The 15,670-nt window shown below is 45.6% G+C and overlaps 1 protein-coding gene across 6 annotated transcripts in view; it reads left to right on the top strand.

Moving 5' to 3' along the window:
- LOC142997443 (receptor-type tyrosine-protein phosphatase F) overlaps positions 1–15,670 on the top strand; it is a 140,298-nt gene that overhangs the window by 62,613 nt on the left and 62,015 nt on the right. The gene's annotated exons all lie outside the window — the stretch shown is intronic.

The following is a 15,670-nucleotide window of genomic DNA, read 5'->3' as shown; positions in this document are numbered from 1 at the left end:
AATCACCAAACCACATTTTTGTCCAAATTGTCCCAAGCTTAGCTCTTATTGTTTGTACTTCACTACCTGGACATGATCGCAGCCTATAATTGCATTAATCATATGATAAATGTGATTTAAATGGACTTCTGACAGTCACTGTGTTTGACTGCCAAACTTTCCAGACTTCTTGGAGAGTTCTTCCACATGGCTGCGTCGACAGTTTTGAGTGTGTTGAGTTATGTTTCCACATATAGGATGATGTGCCTGCAGGCTAGGTTTTGACCTGCGTGGACCTCCTGTCTGCAGAGTTAACGCACGTGATTTATGTGGACAGCGGGTCTTCGTCTCTGTCTGCTCAGGCGTTCGCATCAGAAGAGCCTCCAGCCGCACTTTTCCTTCGCTGCACTTTCGGTTGATTGCAGTTTTGCCATGCGTGCCAGCCGCTGCGAGAGTTAATTTCATGAGAAACTTTCCACAAACAGATCCACAGTTATGAGGAGGATTAGAGTCCTGCACATCCATTACTCCGGCATTAAAGCGGATCCCGTTTCACTCTAACGCAGCCTCTCCACCTCTCCTTTTGAATGCCATCTTTCTTACACCCACCCTTCCCCTTTTTTTTCTTTGTCCACGCCGATTTGATGATATCATCTTAGGCCGGGCTTGCATAATCTTGCCTAAAGGTCTTTTCTTCCTTTCCGCGAAGAAAACAACAAATCTCTTACCCGCCTCCTTTTTCACAGCGATGGCGAGGACGGCTGCTGTTTTGCACAAACAAACGGCACTGACATGACATGACACGAACATAGAGCGAGCATGAAGAATACGATGAGATTAATCTCAGCGTCGGTGTCAGGGCCAAGCCGAGATCCCCTTAGTGCTCCGAGCGAAGACAGACAGCAGCCTTACTCAACAGGGCTTCACTCAGCGTGCAGTCAGTGTTGCTCACCCGTGTCACAGCCAAACCGTATAATACCATCACGCTCCGGCCTGCTCACAAGTACAGCGACGACACGGGGACTCGACCCCACAACTCCTAACCTCAACCTAGACAGAAACAAAACAAGTTGCACTCCCTGAGCTTCTCCCTGCTCACACAGGCCGGTCACACGCCCGCCTGAACACTGTGAAATGGCAGATCTATCCGTGGCACCCATAGCAACCACCACCAAACCGAACAAGCACCGAGAGGAAATTGAAAAACGCGGCGAACCTGGCGAAGAGCAGACACGCATCGCATCTGTAATCAAAAATGTCTGTCTCCGGGATCGGTTATGTCTGAATCCTGACGACTGGGGCCACACACACGCAAACACACACACATGCAAACAAATACAGAGCGTATGACGTGCCGGCGTATTTACCGACACAAACACATTTAGTCAGTATGCTCACGCACTCCCAAACACACCCGTGCAGACAAACTTCACCGGCTCAACTCTATTTTTAGACTATTGTTTGTAGCCTAGCAATACATCAAGTTCATATCAGCGGCGCAACACAAGAAAACACTGGGGCAGCACCAAGCAGACAAAGACTAATGATCCTCCGCCGTAATGGGGCGGTGGTAGCCTGAAGGTTCGAGAAGTGAGGGAGGCGGGCGGGCCGGCGGGGGGGCAACACACCAGAAGGTCACAGTTTCGTGGGCATCTTGGGTAAAAATGACAACGATCGGAGAGAAGCGAAGATATCTGGTGTAAATGAGGCGCAGCAACAGAGGCAGCGGCGGCGGTGGCGTGGGATGATTGGCACCGCCCCTCCGGTCAGGCCCAGGAGCCGGGTGACCCCTCCCCTCCCTCCCCTCCTCCCCGCGTGAATAAAAAGTTGACGAACGCTAATTGCGCACTCGCGGGGTAAAGCCTCACACTTCCCCACCGACATGTGACTCAACATCCACGCCAAGCCGCCTTAATACCCGCCGAGCGGAGAGGCAGCGGAGTCATTACACAGCTCAGTCCATCTGGATTATAGGTTTTAGCACAGCCAGGAAGAGGCCAGCATTAATTATGATTATTTCATATGGCAGCTCTTTATTCAGCCATGCCAGTCCTGCAGAATGTGGATTATGTCAGTCACACCGTTAAGACACACACCCATGACTGAAGAAGGGAGTGTAGGGAAGGAAAGGAAGGAACTAGAGCCTTCAAAGTGGATTATGACATCAGGTTGACTTTCGTTCTCGCTTTCTAGGTTTGCTTCCTGTGTACGTGTTGGTTTGGTGTCACCGCCTTCTCTTAAGTTAACATCAACCGCCGTCAGATTTGCTTTTTTTGTTGCTGGAACACAAACGCAGCATCAAACCGCATTGATTTCTATCAGTATTTTTGTGTTTTTCCATACCTGGGCGGCTGATGGGAGTTCCAGCTCTGCCGGTGTAGTTTCACCCGCTGCTCACCTGCGGGGAGCTGCACAGGCATGTTTTCACACCATCTGAGTCGGGGCTTTAGCGCTGTTGCAGTCTCGAGTCACTCTGTAATTCTGTCACGCTGTAACAGCCCCGCTCTTTGTTCGTGGTGGTTCTCACGCCCCCGCCTGAGAGGGTCACACCACTGAGACTTCCATATAGCCCCAAAGTCAGCCCAGCCATTCCTCACCGAGTGTGTGAACGCACGTGTGTGTGTGTGTGTGGGTGAGTGAGTGAGTGAGAGAGAACAGAGAAATAGAGTGGAGATAATGGAGCAAGTGTGGAGATCTGCTCTTTAATGGTTTCACTGTCAGGCAATTAATCAAAGGAAATCGTCAGAGAAAAATCAACATCTGAACACAGCTGCTGTTATTATGGGATATTGATCAGGTATCTATAGCTACACTGTGCTGATGACCTAAAGGCAAAGCTACTTCTACCAAATGTGGTCCAGATGGATGGAGAGAGCAAGAGAGAGAGAGGGAGAGAGAGAGAGAGGGAGGGGTGTGCGACCTGTATGGATAAATAATGATGTAGCTGGTGCTGACATCAGGGTGTGTTTTAGAAATATCGTTCTCTCTCCTCCATCCTCTCTCTCTCTCTCTCTCTCATTTCTCTTTATTTGTGTGCTCGTCTCTCTCTCCCTACCTCTGTTTCTCCTCCGTGTCACTTAATTTCTCTCTGTATCTGTCTCTACCACCTCTCCCTCCCTGCATGTAATGTAGTGGTCAGTGCTCTGTTTATGAAAGTATGAAAAGATGACCAGAGGGAACAATGAGTCATTACTCGGGCAACGATGCCGCTGCTCTGACCTTGAGCTCCCCTCTTGAGTCGCAGCTGCCTCGGTAAATGTCCAGGTAAATGGCGCTTGTCTGTGTGATCTATGAAATAAAATACTGCCGGATAGAAAAGACGTCTCAACTCACAACATCAGTCTGAAAGGCGGCGCGGTGCCACTTCTTCACGCCGAGGTAGTATTTCATATTTTCCAATCCTATTTGATGAGCATGTAGAATGTAAAATGCAACGGCTCAGATCAAGAAATCTCTAATGTGGTGTCGGAATCGTGTCGCGGCGGTAATGATCATGATCAAATTGATGGGGCTCAGCGGTGCAGTGAATAGAGCTCTGATACTGTTTCACAATTGGGAGGTATATACTCATACGGATGGGATTTACCTGAGCAGATCATCAGAGGTACTGCGTCTCTACCTGGCCTGCATCAGGAGCCAAAGAAAGCTGACGAGTCTCGGAAGAGTTCCCTGCTGCAGAAGGACGGAAACGTGTAAACAAATGAAGAGAGATTCAAGGCGAACGTGGCATTCGGCGTGTTTTTGCCAGAACCTGCAGTGGTGCAATGCTGCTCGCTCTCTCTGTGCTCTGTGGCAAACGTCCAAATAGTGCTGAAGCAACTCTCCAATTGATTATTTGACAGAAAAATTAAGTAAGCAAGTAAGTAAAAATGACAACCGTCTGCTGAATTCAGCTTCGCCAATGTGGAAATTTTGCTGCGTTTCTCTTTGTGTCATTATGAATTGAATACCTCAGAGCTTTATAACAATGAAGGCAGTTGGAAGATATTAAAGTTGGACTCTGGGAACTCTGAGGAATTTGTCTTTCTCCACATCTGGAATACAAGTGAGCGTTGGAAGCCAGAAGTCACAGGTTTTAGAGTTATATTTGGCAGTTAAACTGGAATTTGTAGTTTAAAGAGACCCAGACATGTCTTTTATAAGCATTTTCTAATTTATCCTCGCTATTGTGGATTGATGCAAGAGTGTGATTATTCTGTTTACTACTTATGAACACAAAGAGTATGATACAGTTCATTTCAGTGAAAAATGTCCACACACGAGGACAACAGGTTGAAGTTCGACACAATGATGGATAAGGTATAGGAAAGGAAAAATGGAATGTCAGCATATGAGGACGCCGGGTCTCAGGAGGTTAAGCAATAAAGCACCGTATAGAAAACACACAAAAATGTCGACGCTCCCTGTCGCTTCCAGGTAGATTTCCTCCAATATAAGCAGAGCGCCGTTAAAACTTTCTCCCGTCCTTTGGGAGACAGTGGACCCGTCTCTAGACAAGAAGAATGTTATCTAGCGGTACCAGATCAAAAGCCTCATCATTACAAGAATCCTGCGCTGTCAGAGCGTGAATTAGAAAGGGTCTCAGTCAGACTAGCTGCACACGTCTTTGAGGTTACTAGGCAGCTCATTTAGAACATGTAAGGCTGTGAGAGATGTAATTTTTGGAAAGGTCAAGCGAGAAATATGCAAGGAGTGAAAGCTTCTGTAGCGGTGGGAGAAAAAACAGCCCCTTTCTCTGTGAAAGCGTGTCACACATCAGACTTTGAAGTGATACATCTCCCCTGTAATACTAATAGAGTTCTGCCCTATGAGTCAATTTTATGCTTTCCTGATTTCACGGTTGGAATGAGCCTATGGTTTTACAGCACAGTGTTGAAAATTCATTGGTTTTGTACACAGTTTGGAAAATTTGAAATTGGAATTCAATACAATAACCCAGCTTTTACTGTGCTGACTGTATTTAGTGGTCTTGTGTTTGGTGGCAGTAAACAAATTAAGGCCTCACCGCTTAGGAACGGCCTTTATTTGCCTGGCATGCATTATAGTCCCCGGTGCACAGGCAGAAAATGACTGCGACACAATGGCAGTAATAAATATCTCAGGAGCCAGGCAAGTGCGGACAACAAACCTGACTGGATAAACAGCAGAGAAATCTCATTGCGCCTCTTCCCAGGCAAGATAAATACATACAGGAGCTGCATTGGAATGATTTAATACCGAGCGCTGCACCTGACAACTTCATCCTCTCCTTCCCTCTGCGTTTTCCAAATCGTCCACAATGACCAAAATAACGCCCGGTGTAACCGCGGTTCCATAATGGCCGCGCCTCAATGCGAGTAATAGCTGCTTCCTTACTTATCACCCAGTCACTTCACTCTGTTTACCTTGGAGTATGTTATTGAAATGATGCAATATGGGAGAACAGGCGGAACAGGTCTGGAGTGAATTGGAGGTAGGGCTGCTATGACTCACAAACACGCCGCAGGAAGCACAGACGCACACATACGCACGTAAACACGTAAGGACACACACACACACACACACACACAGAGTAGCACAAACAACAGTCCACAGGTGTAGCCCCCTACTGTATTCCTCAGCTCCACAGTGACGGTGTGTGTCACAGATTTAATTTCTCCCACCATCTGCTGGCTGGAGGCCTAGCGTCGTAGATCATATCCAGGCTGACAGATACAAACTGCATCTGTCTATGCATGCGTCTCCCAAGGACTCACACAGTATGGCAGTGTGGAATCACAGTCCTGGCCACCCAGTCCGCATCTTACTTCCAAGGACGTGGGCATCTTACACGAAGGACAGGAAGGTTTGCCCGGCTATAGTGCCTTTATTTCACTCATTTACTCTCACAGAAGATAGAGCCAACATGATGAAATACAGTATGACACACTGACACTGTCGAAAATTGTTCTCAGCAGTAAAGTATAGATGGAACAAGGCTGATGCTGCCCCAGGCCCTTTATGCACTCAGGTATTTTGGGAGGTGTACTTAGGTTTGTCTGTGCTGTGACATTTGTTTTCATATTACAGGCATCCATGTAGAGTCAGCCTTTGTTCGGAGCAGATTTTTATCATCTACACTTGTCTATCAGTTGTTGGCAAGCAGCGTGTGCGAAGACCGCAATGTCTGGTATGCCGGAGCCATCAGCGCGGATCGTGTCTGTGGCCTGGGGGCGATAGAGACGAAGGTCAATAAGCGAGAATGCCTGATAGAGACGAAGAAACCCAAGAGAGACCGTGTCATCCGTTTTATTATATGATAGTTTGGAATTAAGATGGAGTTTATGGCTGTTTTAGAATTAGTGGGGTCCTTTCATACTCTGCTGTCGGCTGTTGGCTGCCTACAACACGCTATTTGAATTATTGACCCAATGTAATTTGTCATTAAAAACACATCTGGAGCCTCTCCTAATGACTCCAACAACCATAACTCCAGACACTCTTAACATCCCAGACAGGTTTAGGAAAGACCAATATTCATCTTACTTTATGTGGAGCAGCACTTTGCTCTGTGTTACTATGTGTCAGATAGTTAGGCTGTCTGCCAGTGAACACATTGTTTCATTTCCAGCGTATAAAACAGGAGCATAAATTAGATTAACATATATATTTCCCCATTAGGATAAAGCCCAGACTAATTATTTCTCTATTACTTTACCCTAACAGGATGTATTAGTGTATATATGATATTGATGCGGAGGAAAGTATGCATTATTCCGTAACGAACTGTATTGACTTACTGTAAGTGTCATCTACTAATCCGCTAACAGGAAATTCTCTAGATGTGTCTCTTCTTTTTCTTTACCGAGTCCCAGGAGCCTGGAGCGTATCCCAGAATGCACTTAGCTAGACGTTGAGACCCTGGACAGTTCATCAGTCTGACACAAAGACTGATTCATGCTCACAGTCACACCCATTGGCGGTTAGAGGATTTCCAAAACACCTAATCTGTGGGTGGACACCTTTACAAACGCAGGGAGGAGGATATGCAAAACGGGATAGCCCGTGGTTGACCGATGGATTCAAACCGACAATCTAATTTCGGTATAGTGCAAATCATTGAGTCCAACATCAGGCAATGCAGTACGCAGCTGTTGTACAAGGAGTGTATAGGTGTTCCTGCCAACGTGTCAATCCCACCGTGACATCCTTCAAATAATCACAGACTCTTGTTGCTTCTGGCTGCCGTGCGGTCGTTCAGGGATCGTGGACTGTAGCTCTGTTGTGTAGCATCGCTGCTGTTGATTGGCAGGACATATTGAACACTTCATCTGGCTGTTGTCTCTGGCCTTCAGAGGATATTGGAGATGTGACAAGCCATGAACATCATTTCATATTTGTGCGCTGTCAATGAACAGACATGGATATCTGCGAATTGATGTGTCCAGATTAAATGTCTGCTTCAGGGGTGTTTGTTGAGGGTTACTTACGGCAACTACTCTATGTGTGCATTTGGAATTGACGCATTAGTACTACACTTCTGTATTGGGAGTTGTCTCGTCCAAAACCAAACATCTGGAGTTTGATTGTGTTGTTGTTGTCCTCCTGATCCTGGAGCTGGACAGTGATGAGAACGATCATTCATAAACACGCAAAACCAGAAATGCTATGACGGTTTTGAAATGATTGTGGGATATATTATAACTGTAATATAAAACTTAATATAGGAGTAAAATAATTGACTTGTACCAACAAATCACAACTAGTTTCTGTGGAGACTTTGAGTTGCACGTGCATTGTTAGCACTATGTAGCCCTATGACAGTAGGCTGCACAGGGGATTCTATTGCTCTTGTCACCGACTGCGTAATGATAAAAATAACACACACACCAGGGCATCCAATATCAAAAAAAACAATGTCAACCAGCATGTTGCTTTTCTTGCAGTTTGTTAATAATGATGCCCTGGGTCTGTAGCACTGCAGGTGAAGAGCAAGATCCACCTTGTGCCTCTGTGGGCCAATGAGTCAACAGCTCCCCTGGCCCTGACTGCAATGGATGGATAGGCCTGCAGCATGTCAAGGGGGTTCTAATACCTACATTCAATGAGCTGGCTAATGGGACTCCTCTCACCCTGACCCCATTTCCGCACACATTTACACACCAAGCCCTGTCGGCTTACCCACCGGGCCATGGAAGGCAGGAGAAGATGGCTTGACTTACCATCAGCCCTGCAGCTTGGCCTTAAGCTTGGCATTTTGTCTCATGGGGTACAAGGCCTAGTCCTAGATTCTCTAAGATGCTAAGAGTTTTCTCTAAAGGTTGTAGCGGATCTGTCGTCTTAAAGCTAGCAAGAGTCCTGTTGATTTAGGGTGCGTTACATGCGAAGGAGGAAACTGCGGTGAGGTTAGGACTGAAACGGCGATAGAACCAACTACAGGAAACCGCCGAAATGTGCGGTGACAGTTTAGTGTTTGACATCCCGTACGTAGCACTTAGAAACCTTAAAATAACAAACGGAGGTAAATCGCAAACGGCCGCTCTCTTCTCATTATGGATCAGTGTGTATGTAGCTTAGTTACAGGGTTGGATTTGTTTTTAACACGACCTGTAGATGTGACACTGAGCTGTATTCATGTTCCGCTTAGACAGAATCTGCTGCTGGCCATCATTTGCGGGTTAAATTCCTTGCTCAGGTGCTCGATGAAGTGGAGTTTCCCACCACAGTCTCGGCGGTGTTGTCCGGTGTTGACCTGATTAAATGATTGCTTCTTGCCCTGATTCAAAGCGTGGCAGTTAACATGTCACGCCGCAGTGTGCTTTTCTGAACCCGTCTCCCCCCGCAAACTCCTACATAATCAAAGTTGAAGCTGTCGACATTGAGTCAGGGACTCTGTGTATTATTCATTATCTCTGACTGAGAGAATAAGTAAAGGCTGTCACAGGAGCCCAGTCAGTGAGGATTTAATTAACCGGGCCTGCCACATTCCACTACATCCACTGCCTTTCTGAGGACTCATAAAAGCCGTCCCTATCTGCCGTAATTACACTAAATGTGTCACAATAAAGGCCTGCCGATGATTAATTTGAGTTGTGGAGAGGATCAATTAATTCATTTATTTGCCAACCACCGCTCTGCATCCTTTTGTAGACCGATTTCATTAACCGTCACGCTTCCTGATTGTTGGCCGTGTCCTTTTCCTTCTTCCCAGATACCTGCCTGAATGGCCTCGTCTTAATAGGCACTTTGCATTACCACAGAAATTTACCTCCAGCCCCGGAGGTTTTTCCATCTTAGAGCGACTTCTACCGCATTAAAATGTGTCAATCTCAAGGGTCTTCAATCAAACTCCTGTTAGTAGGACCACAAGGCAGGAAGTAGAGCGGTCATGTCCAAATGAAAGCCTACAGCTGTGCAGCTTGCTCACCGGTTAATGGAGGATGTGATTCTGCACTGCAGCACTTGTCCCACAAGGTGACTCGGTCAGCATAACCATGTGAATTCAGAAGACCACCCCTGGGTTGCAGTAATGGGTCGGAGGCCACGGTTATGTACTAACCGGTGTGCCGCGGCATAAATAACAGACGCAGGCAACTGGCAGGGCTGTAGATCATACTGACGACAATGGAAGTATGATATCCGAGAGGAGAGGGAGAGAGAGGGAAAGGTAGAGATAAATATGAAAATGGAAAGGAGGGAGGTGTTAAAAAAGGGAGAGAAGGAAGGAAGCAGTTTGGGGGGGGAATTAAATGACTGTTATTGATTATCTGCCTGTAGGCGGGGAAGTAAGTCCAAATGTTCTGCTCAGCTAGACAAAAAAGTGTATTATTTCAAAGGTCATGGCATGCATTACAGTCTTTTTCCACCAAGTATGCTTTGATAAACAGCAGAATTACGGGAGAATGATGCAGCCACGAGCATGCATCACCCAGAGTATTACATGAAATGTGCCAGGGTTATGGCTCCGTGTGTGTTTTTGCTCTAGCCGGTTGCATGCAGGTGTGTGTGTGTGTGTGTGTGTGTGTGTGTAAGTGTCTGTGTGTATATAAGGGTTCAAGTACTGTTTGTTTATTTCACTATGATCTCCATAGCAACTGCCGTTCCACCTGGATCAGGAGATAGCGTGTCTGAGACAACAGGCTTTACAAGATTTTAAGATGTGCTTCAGCCCCTTTCCACATTTGCATTCATTTTCACGTCGCCTTTTCATAGCTTTTGTAAATGGGCTTATCTTTCTAATAAAACGCTTGAAATGGTGTCGCACAATCGGCAGCCACGTCTTTATCCGCACCGACCTGAGGCCTATGTGGGACAAGAGTTTCTTTGGTTTTTGTGCATCTTTGTTTTCTTTGCCTTTCACACTCCCCGGCCTTTTGCCCATGAGGTTCCCACCATTTTCATGTCATTACAACAGTATTACATCAATGGCCTCCTTGCCGCGTCTTTGATGTCGGGGGTGTGCCGTGTCATCCCCGCTGTGGAGACCTCGGCGGTGGGAGCTCTGCCAGCTAGAGTTTCTCTGAAGTACAGGAGGGTCCTGCTCACATGCCCTTCAAGGCAAAACATGTGAGAAAGCATCTTTCCCTTCAAAGTGGAAGAAAACACCAAGGCAGTTACATTAAATACCAGTGGGTCTATTTGCAAGTGTCTGCCTTTCTCATCCGCCTGTGATTTGCTGCTTGTTTGTCCCAGGATTCCAGAAAGAAGCTCATGTAAATAACACCGTACTCACTCTACATTCAAGTACGGTGGTACAACTCGTCCCCCATAAATCCCTATTAGTCGAACCTTTTCCAACCGTCGCAATGCAGCTACACGTGTAACTTTGTTTTTTTTGTTTTTTAGCGTTAGGTTTGGTTTTGTGTTTGCACTTTCTGGGGCTGCTGACATCTTTGACACACTCCCATGTCTCAGGCAGATGCAAATGTCTGTCTCAACGATGTTTTTGGCTCGAAACAGCCCTGGGCCATGCACTTTGTTTCTGTAGACAGCTCGTCTGCTTTTCAGTGCCAGATTGACTCAAGACCAGTTGAGACACAGACAACACCTCAGCACTATGTTTTGTTTCACTCACAGGTTGACTGAGCTGAAAGGTAAATGAAGAGAAGGCAATAACGGGCAATACATCAAAACCTGTCTTAGCTGCAAAGCTTTTGCTTTTCATGCTTAACGTACTCAACTAAATGGAATCTCCTGTCACGGTTTTGACACCTACACAATGTAGGCCATTATAAGATATCAATTAAAATATAGAAATATGTCATATGTCATTTTTATGGGTGAAAACAAACTGCACCAAGGAAACATGTAGCTTAAAAACAATAAGAGTGAAGAAAGCTAACCGCAGTCACAGTTTTGTAAACATCAATAACTTTAAAATCTGGCTGCAAATGTGCTCTCATATCTGTATGTATGCACAGTATATGGGCCCATATGTTTTAGTCACTCTCTTCTTTACGAGTTTGCAGGATAGGTTTTTTTTCTAGCTGGCACCAGAATGGCATTTCACTTCGTCAAAGTTCTGTATTTATATGGGAACTTTGCCTGTTTTGTTCCGCTGCAAGAAGTTTAAGACATTCCAGCATCCAATATTTTCAGGTTTCTACAAGACATTTCATTAGAAAACATTCACCTAACTTCACGTAAGAGCACACAAGTCTCTGGAAGAAATAAGAAAAGTTGAATCCTCAGAGATGTCAGGGAGTTTCATTTTTCCGACTAGATTTAGTATTTGCAAGTTACACCTAATGCAGCAGCACTTAAGGAGATGTGGGCAGAGGAGTTGGAGAAATTGAAGAAGAGGTGTGGGAAGGATGCCTAAAAAGCATACATGACTCGTCAGTGGGTAATCGACTTAACCTTATTCAGTTTAGAACAGCGCACCGGCTGTATTATTCCAGAATAAAGCTGAATAGAATGTTTCGTGATGTATCGCCCCCTTTGTGCGTTTGGCACTTTGACCCAGCCACTCCTGCCATGCAATAAACTGTATAAACAGTGAAAGGACATTTTTCCACGCCTCTCTTGGGTATTTAAGAATCATATTCCACTGTATTTGGATTCCTGTATTGGACTTTCTAAAGACTGACAACTGACTGGCTGTATTAAAATGTAGATTCATGTTTTCCTACTATTTACTATGCGATTGACCTTGTAAATATTTTATAATGCTGAACCGTCACTGTTATTCTTTGTAGACGGGCTGTTTGGCTTTGCAAGTTTAAAAAATTCAATAAATATCCAGCATATATAAAAGCTACAGGTCTGAAAATGCCCTCCAAACATTTAGTCATCACTTAAGACCGCCAACATGGCCGACTATTATGTTTCAGCACATAAAGCATTTTTTTTCCCAATCTTTTTTTTTTTTTTTTTTTTTTTACCTATAAAGACGGTGCGCTGATGTATGGGTAAAAGGGTAGATTTTAGTGCAGTAATATTTCATGAGGCAAGTGGCTGCGTTGCTGCCACTGTGGTCCTTTGCTACGCACTATCAAAGGAGACATCACCTTTAATTGTTGTCATCCATCACTTGGCAACAGCCGCACGTGGAGATCATAAGGCCTTTTATTTCTTGCCTGAAATGAGATCATCTCCACGGCAGGAAGCAAAGGAACTCGTAGAAAGTCTCACTCTTTGGTCTTAATTTTTGATGGTACACGTCGATGTTAAGTTAGATTAAGAATTTATACGTAACGAAGCAAGATACTGTTGGCTTCTGGCGTGCAACGTGCGCAAGGTGTTGCATTGTTTTCTCGCGAACATTCCTCGTGTCTCTCCAAAGCGGCCTCTCTCGGGTGTAACCTTTGCTTAAACATTCATAGCCCACATGTCATTCAGCACTCGCTGCTCAGGAGAGTATAGAAAGCAGATAGAGCGGCACGCTTGAATGGAAATGAGGCAGCCAAGTTTTCATGCAGAAGTGCTGCACCTTATGCCACGATGTCAGCTCCCCCCATTCCCCTCCTACTGTTACCGAGTACAGGGGAGTCTCGGTGATTTGCTCCCTTTGAGACAAGTGTGTTTAGGTTAAGGAAAAGCACCGGCCTGACGTTAGTGTGGGATTGAGCTCCAGCAGTCTCCCAGTGGGACAGGAGGACAGGGACGGGTCTCTTTCAGCAGGGCTCTGATTAGACCCATCGCCCTAGCTGCCACGCTCCACTCACACTGGTAATTGGAGCTGGCAGGAGGTTGGCATGCACCCCTCCCCTGCTCCTCCCTTTACTTTTTGCCTCCCTCTCATCTAAATCTCGCCTCACCTGACTTTCAGCGGCGGCATCGCTCTTCCAGGCAATAACTTAACGCCTACTGTATCGTGTTTTCTTGGTGCTGCTAATTGCCCGACTCGCTCTTGCCTGTTCTCTTTTACAAATGATATCTGCCGTGTTTCCCCTGCGCGTTTTGCGCGCAGTCGAAGCCCCCCCACCCCGACCCCCCCCCCGCTGCTATCCTAATTGAGTAGAACAACCACAAAACCACATTAAGCCCTCCCCTTCTGCCCTTGCTTTGCCACCATACAACTAAAACCCCTGTAAACAAGTTCATCTGCTAATCGGCTCATATTGCAGTATGATTCCGTGTGCGTGAGAAATGGCTGTGGAGAAAACAATGGTCCTATTCATTTTTCACAACACGGAGGAACCAGTTGTACCTCGTTTTACGTCTGACGTTTCTCTGGCACTGCCTCCGGCCTTTTCATTTGCAAATCTGCAATTCTGTTTTGTTTTTTTTGTGCAACAGCTGTATTACAGAGGCATTTTCCCCAATAAACATTCCATTAAATTTCATTGGTTTAAGGCGGCAAGGACTCGTCAGCGTTGTCATTGGAAGCGATCTAACACCCCGTAGGAGCTCAGGAGCAGCATAATGGCTTCTGCAGTATTCATAAGTTCATGCTGTTTGTTCTACATATATGCAAAATAAGTTGGAAAGCTACAATATCTATATATAGCTATTGAGAAGTAGAGCACATTCCTCCTTCGTGCAAGAGACTTGGCCAGCCGAATGACTTCAGCTGCCAAACTCCCTCACCACATGTTCTGTTTTTGTCTGACACCAGCAAGGTGGTTGCACATTCACTAGTGGAACAGCAGGAGACACCAGGAATGTTGCTTGTGGGTTTGCAAGGTTGTTCCCTTTACCTGTGGAACAACAAACCATTCATAAAGCCCATGATGAGCTGTCCACCCACTTACACTGCCTTAGACGGAGCGACACACGACACTGTTATTTTCCGCGGTGTTTCCTTCTTGCGGCAACAAGGTTCATCTCGGTAATTAAGCGCCTACGTGTCGCAGGATTATTGCTGCCTTGTATTTGAATGCTCCTCGATAAACCCCTGCAGCAGAGCTTCTTTTTGTTATGAATAACACTTCAACACAAGAGGACCTTTTTATTAAAAACAACCTCTATCTTGACAAAACATCAACCTGAACCGCCGTTTCATTGGAGCCTCTCCAAATTTCCCCGACCCCCCCTTTTCTTTCTTCTCCCTGCAAATGAAAGACGCCGGAACAAAGGCTCGTCTTTGTCTTTGCAAGATGATAAGATGGCAGACAAGGCCAAGCAAAGGAGATGCAGGAGCAGACAGACAGACAGACCTGGAGCAAGTCTTACTCCCAACCTTGGCAGTTTCTTCCTTCAGTGTGTATTTGTGCGGCGCCAAGGACAGAAGATGCTATAGAGAGTTACTGTTACAAAAGATTCCAAACCATGAACTCTTAAACAAAACATCTTTTCTGTATTTACAAAACGCTCTCCGGCAAGGTCAATCAACAAAACTATCTTTATAACATTCCTCAATAAAACCTCAGTTAAAGTGTGACATTTTACGAGTAGTATACATAAATACATATATGCCAGAGATTATGCGCCCTGAAGCTCCCAATGGGTTCCTACCAGAGTTTGTGTCAAAGACATTACTACAACTGTGGAAATACAAAGTCCAGACCTGAGGACATCAGGCCTCCATCAGGCCTCCGTCTCTCTCTCTCGTAAAGGGTAAAATGTGGGGCGAACTCAAACATTTTATTTCCTACACAAATACTTAGACCGAACACATATATTGTCCTTTCCTTCAACTTTACCCAGGCAGTAGGAGGAGGAGGTGGAGGGTTTCTTGCCTTTTCTTTGAGCGTAGTTTTAAAATCGGCCTGGGATTCATTTCTGCGGCAATAAAAACCTGTTTTATCTGCTCAAGAAATAGAACTGCTTTTGTTTATCCTGCCCGGCTACTCTCTCCCAGGAGAAAGCCCGCATGGCTATCCCCCCCTCTTCCAACTGCACAAACTCTCATATCCAAGACACTTCAATATGCACAGAAATTATGTTCTGCATGTTGCCAGGAGCGTCTTTCATTTAACACTCTGACCATGTTCAAATTGACACACCAACTCAATCCAAAGGCGCTACGGAGTCTGTTTCCACTAATCAGACAGAGCTGTGAGTAAAACGGTTGTAGTTCCGTGTTTGCTGCTTGTTCCAACAGCTCCCCTGCAATGCAAACATTAAGCAGAAGAATGGGACAGATTCACCTATAAGCTTAGCAGCAGCTGTTTGCCTTTTAAATTATTATTTCCTGTTTGTACTTCCTGATATGAGGCAGCCGCTGACTCGTGTAATAACTCCTTTGGGGTCTTTCACCCTGTTACACCGGCGCTATGCATTTTTCACAGCCCAGGAACATTTGCCAATAGTTTTAATCATAAATATTCTATAGGCAGCAATACAAAAG

The sequence above is a fragment of the Genypterus blacodes genome, unplaced genomic scaffold, assembly GCF_046128005.1.
Source record: "Genypterus blacodes isolate CSIRO-AG114 ecotype Tasmania unplaced genomic scaffold, CSIRO-AGI_Gbla_v1 ptg000005l_1, whole genome shotgun sequence".
In the NCBI taxonomy this organism is placed as follows: Eukaryota; Metazoa; Chordata; class Actinopteri; order Ophidiiformes; family Ophidiidae; genus Genypterus; species Genypterus blacodes.
This window is presented reverse-complemented; position numbering and strand designations above follow the sequence as displayed.